This window comes from Myxine glutinosa, chromosome 1 (genome assembly GCF_964187855.1).
Source record: "Myxine glutinosa chromosome 1, kmMyxGlut1.1, whole genome shotgun sequence".
NCBI lineage: Eukaryota > Metazoa > Chordata > Myxini > Myxiniformes > Myxinidae > Myxine > Myxine glutinosa.
The window spans coordinates 32,060,163-32,065,924 of record NC_136261.1 but is presented as its reverse complement, the minus strand read 5'-3'; positions in this window follow the sequence as shown (position 1 = coordinate 32,065,924).

Here is a 5,762-nt window from a genome sequence, read left to right as displayed (position 1 = left end):
AGCCTGGGTGATTGGTTCAAAGACAGCGGCTGGGTTGAAGCACTGGTACAAGCGGAGATAACAACAGCAGGCACTGCCGACTCCTTCTTGCGTGCAGCACATGTTACTCGCACCCGACGTGCCCACCAAGTCACAGTGGCTGCATTATACATCCTGCAACATCGGGCCTACAGTAACCGTGACACAGATACAGAAGATGATCCTTTGAGCTTTGATGAATGGTGCCGAAAGAGGGGCGAGAGCTGCCCTCAATTCCAGCACTGGGCAAAAGTCATGGAATTGGAGCTGTGTTTACTGGTCTATGTGCGATCCCTGCGTCAGTCCTCTTTCAGCATGTACCTCGATGCTCTGACAGAACTCGTCCCCTGGTTCTTTGCTCTGGACCACACTAACTATGCCCGCTGGATCCCAGTTCATCTCCATGACATGTCTGAACTACCAACAAGACACCCAGATGTTGCCAGAGAATTCAATGCTGGGAATTTCACCATTCAGAAGAGCAACAGGGTCTTCTCAGCAATCCCTATCGACCAAGCACATGAGCAAAATAATGCTTGCATCAAGAGTGATGGAGGGGCAGTAGGTCTTACAGACAACCCTAGTGCCCTTCGGCAGTGGATGGTAGCTGGCCCTGAGGTTGCCGCAGTGATTGAGGACTTTGAAAATGCACACCAGCTCATGGGAAGAGGAGATGAGGTGCTCCACCATGACCAGACAGCAAGTGTGCAGAAAGCATTTAAGAAAGACGTCTGCTCCCTCATCAATGTATTGGAAGAACTGGGCAATCCATTTGAAGAGGAGAGCTGTAAAGTATCTCGACAAACTGCGATCAATTGTCGTACGCGTTTATTCACTCTGCCGATCAAGGCCCGATTCACAGCAGCGCCATCCGAGGTCTGGCGTAGGGATACCACCCGGTCCCGGTGTAGGGATACAACGGTGAATATTTGCACTGCATACATGACATCCTCCCCTTTAAGTCCAAAATTACCACGAGCAATACGTGCTAGATTTCCAGAATTGACATTTCAAAAGCAACATTTCCAAAACATGTGAAAATATGTGTGCAAACGGTTATGAGAATAATGAAAATACGTGAAAATAGAACATGTGTCAACGTGAAAAAAAACAACTTCAAAGATTCAACCGGTCGGGTGCTTTTCTCTCATGCATTGAGCGTCGCGGTGTACCAGTGGATACAGAGTCCGAGGTGATTCCTTTGGGTCGCGGTGTACCAGTGGATACAGAGTCAGAGGTGATTCCTTTGGTCTCCACGAAGGGTGTAGCGTTTCAGATGGGGTCGGTCAGCATCACTCCACAGGTTTGTGAAAACAGCATGGCTGATGAGCGAGACGGCCGCACCAGTGTCGACCTCCATTTGCAATGGTCGATTGTTGACGACAACATTGGCAAGAAGAGGGTCCAGCCTATGGTGAGAATCAATATGAAGCAGGTCATACGATTCTGAGTTGTCGGAAACAGAGCTCACCTGGTCAAGCTCGGGTTCCTCCGAACCGATAAACTGATGAATCTTGTCAGCAGCTTTTCCTTTTCCCGATTTGCGAGTGATGCAAGCTGGAGCAATATGGCCAGTTTTCAAACAGAAATGGCAGGTGGCATCTTTGAACCGACACGTCTCCGGAGGGTGCTTTCCGTTGCACCGAAAACAGTTGTTGTGGGTTTGAGACTGCACTGGCTTCTGACGAGGAGCCTTGTTCCAAAGGTTTGGCTGAACATGATCCAACCGATTCACAGCAGGGCTGGTACCAGACGAGCGAGTGGCACCGATGCTTGTAGCGTTGCGTTCAGCACTTTCCATGGAAATGGCGGTGTCTCTGGCATTTTGGAACGTCAGTCTTCTCTCAGCAAGCAGGCGTCTACGAGTGCGGTCATCGGACATGCCAACCACCAGCAAATCACGAAGCATGTCATCGATCGTGTCCCCAAACTCACACAGATGTGACAGTTTTTTGAGGTGTGCAATGAAGTCTGCGATCGACTGACCTTGCTGCTGTCTGCACATGTAAAAATTAAACCGACACAGGATGACTGAAGGAGATGGGTTGCAATGTTCCTTCAAAGCAGCCTTGAGCTCTGCATACGTGAGCTCCTGGATTGTCCGAGGCCGAATCAGGTTTTTAACGAGTGTGAACGTCTCACCTCCACAAACGGACAGGAAGACGGCCTTCATCCGGCCTTCGGTAGCGATGCCGTTCGCCTCGAAGTAGAAAGACAACCGCTCAGAATACGTGTCCAAATCCCCCTCATGAGGGTCGAATTCATCGATATGGCCGAAAGAAGTCATGGTCTAGATGTTTATCCTCGTCGCCATGTAAAGTATCTCGACAAACTGCGATCAATTGTCGTACGCGTTTATTCACTCTGCCGATCAAGGCCCGATTCACAGCAGCGCCATCCGAGGTCTGGCGTAGGGATACCACCCGGTCCCGGTGTAGGGATACAACGGTGAATATTTGCACTGCATACATGACAAGAGCAAAGACCTGCTTGTCCTTGACAGCAAAGACATTGCTGAACCATCGGCAGTGGAGACTGTTAAAAAGGCACAGAAGATTGGTCAACAGCAGTTTCAAGCATTCACAAAAGAATGTCTTGTGGAGAGAACAAAGCCCATTGATGACCCAATCCACCGCAACCGGTTGACACTGTTTGTTGGCTCAACAAAAAAGATGGCAAGTAAGCAGAAGCAGCAGCTGACCTCAATGAAAAGTGATGTCGAGCTGTTCTCACGACTCTACATTAGCTGTCAAACAAGAGATGGAAACCTGGAAGACTTCTTTCAGCATGAGAACCAAGCATGGCCACCAGCGCTCTCCGATGGAGGAAGATTACGACTTGGGGCCAAGAGTGACCTTCTGACATGCCTGGAGGACCTGTCTCCAGCTCAGACTAAAGCCCCTGATGCTACTTATGTAGTTCTTGATGGAGCTGCCATCATTCAGATGATGAGGCCAGCAGGTGCCAACACATTTGATGAATATGCCCAGCAGATATTCATCCCATACATCTCTTCTCATCTGCGCAGTGTGTCACGCATGGACCTCGTTTGGGATACTTACAAGGATGACTCCCTGAAAGGCACAGCAAGAGCCAAGCGTGGAAAGGGTGTAAGGAGACGTGTGGTTGGGAAGGCTGCCATACCAGGAAACTGGCAGAACTTTCTGCGGGTTGACAGCAACAAAACTGAACTATTCAGTTTCTTGTCCAGGGTCCTCCTTCAGGTGTTCTGTGAAGAAGACAAGGAAGTTGTCCTCACTGATGGGCAGGGTGTGCTCAGCACACAGCTACTTCAAGATCTCCACACCCTGGCCCCATGCAGCCATGAAGAGGCTGATAGTTGTATGCTACTGCACGTATCACATGCTGCACAGCATGGCCACCAACAGGTGCTGATTCGGACTGTTGACACTGATGTTGTGGTCTTGGCTGTGTTTGCCATAAGTCTACTACCATCTGGATGTGAACTCTGGCTAGCATTTGGAACAGGCAAGAGCTTTCGCCACCTGGCAGCCCACCAAATGGCTGCATGTCTCGGACCAGAGATGTCATGTGCCCTTCCAATGTTTCATGCTTTGACAGGCTGTGACACCGTATCCAGCTTTGCTGGACATGGAAAGAAGGCAGCATGGTCTACATGGAAGTCGCTTCCAGAATTGAGAGATGCACTACTGATGCTGGCAAGTGGACCAAACGAGATCCCAGATGATGCAATGAACATTATTGAGAGGTTTGTCATACTTCTCTTTGACAGAACAAGCACCTGCACCAAGGTGGACGATGCAAGAAGGAAGCTCTTTCTACGGAAAAACTCAGTGCAGAAAATACCACCTACCCGAGCTGCTCTGGTGGAGCACGTCAAGAGAGCAGTTTACCAGGGTGGTCACATCTGGGGAAAGACACTGCTACCAGACCCTGTGCTGCCATCACCAACTGACTGGGGATGGGTGAAGACAGAAGGATTGTATGAGCCCCACTGGACGACATTACCACAAGCATCAAAATCCTGCTACGAGCTGATCTCTTGTGGCTGCAACAGTGGTTGCAGAACGCGCTGCAAGTGTAAGAAGGCTGCTCTTCAGTGCACAGGCCTCTGCTTCTGTGAAGGAGAATGTGAGAGCTGACCCTAAAATTCTCTGACCCAAAAAAACATCAAATGACACGCAGGTGTCCGGAAGAACCACACATTTTGGAACTGCACCCCAGAGACACAGAAAACACTGCAGGTGTTTTTCACACTATAAAAAATTGGTTGAAAATCTGCAAAATGCCCCTTTAATGGCTTCAGTACATTCACTGAACATTGTTAGATATCGTATGTTCAAACTGTTACAGTGTAATTGTTAGTATGTTCACTGAACATTGTTAAATGGCCTTTGGTAATACAGCTACAGTGTAATCCACTATATCACACCATGTTGTTAGATTTCTTTAATTTAATATTGTCCTACATTGGAATACTTTTTTTTTCACTTTAACTGGTCTTTAAATTATATTTGTGGTGCTGAAAACATGGTAACAGCAGCTTGGGGGTGACCAAAGTGTTCTATTCCAGTAACTGCTGGCAGCCATTTTGGAAAATGGCTGCCACTGTCATCAGAATGCCAATCTGCAATGCCCCAATATCCAGATTCATTCAACATATATTAAGCTATAAATGTAGAAAATCTGGTGCTTCTATCACAAAAATGAACGATTTTTTAGCTATGCCGCCTCACTACCCGAGCTGCTCTGGTGCTTTGGTGGAGCACGTCAAGCATCTCTGGTCCGAGACATATAGTTAGGTCCAAAACTTCAATTCCGTGACCTTTTTCTGGCTAGTAAGGTTTGACGATTGATTTGACTTCTATTGACATTTTATAACAAAAATAGCCTCTATGTCCCTCCCAAAAATCCCGGCATTTTTCGCCAGAGGCCCGAATCCAAGATGACCGCCGGCACTATCTTGAAAAATTACGTTTTGAACCAGAACACCTAGAATCACGTACAAAGACACTTTTTTGGGTAATTTGACCACGAAGATTCCGAATCTGACATTAGTTTGACGTTATGACATTATTTTGACCCAGAAATCCAAGATGGCCACCATCCAGTAGAGCGAAAATGCAACTTTTGTACTTAAACATGTTCAAGAAACTACCTCCATAAGGATATCTTGCAGTAAAGTAATTGATGATTGCATGACAAGTAAACTCATTACACTTCAAAATAAGCTATTTTTAATAGCTTGACTTGAACAGTTTTCAAATGAAGTAATTAATCAATATGACCTTTAATTATACTAGGGCATTGCCCGTACTATATCTATATCTAAAATTATATCCCCCCCCCTCTATTTACATGCAATGGTTTGGTCCAAAGCGAACGGCTTCCGGAGTTTGGTAAAGAAATCGCCATCGCGTGCACAAACGCGCAGGAAAGCGAATGAATCGCAAATTCGTTTTTATTAGTTGTAAAACATAGTTTAACGCCAACATAGTTTGCAAACGTGAAATAAATGAATACGCTCTCAAATGTGCCATCCGAGGCAGAGTGTGCCCGCCACGTTCGGCACACGCGATCGTTCGCTGCTCTCTGATTGGTTGAATCGTTTTTTGGACATAGCTCGGTAAGTAATTGTCCGATTAATATGAAACCTTGAAAAGGCACATCCTCGGGTCCCCAGCAATATACCTGGCAAGTTAAAAGTATATCGGACCCGTGGTTGTCGAGAAACAGCGGTCACAGACAAACAAACGTACAGA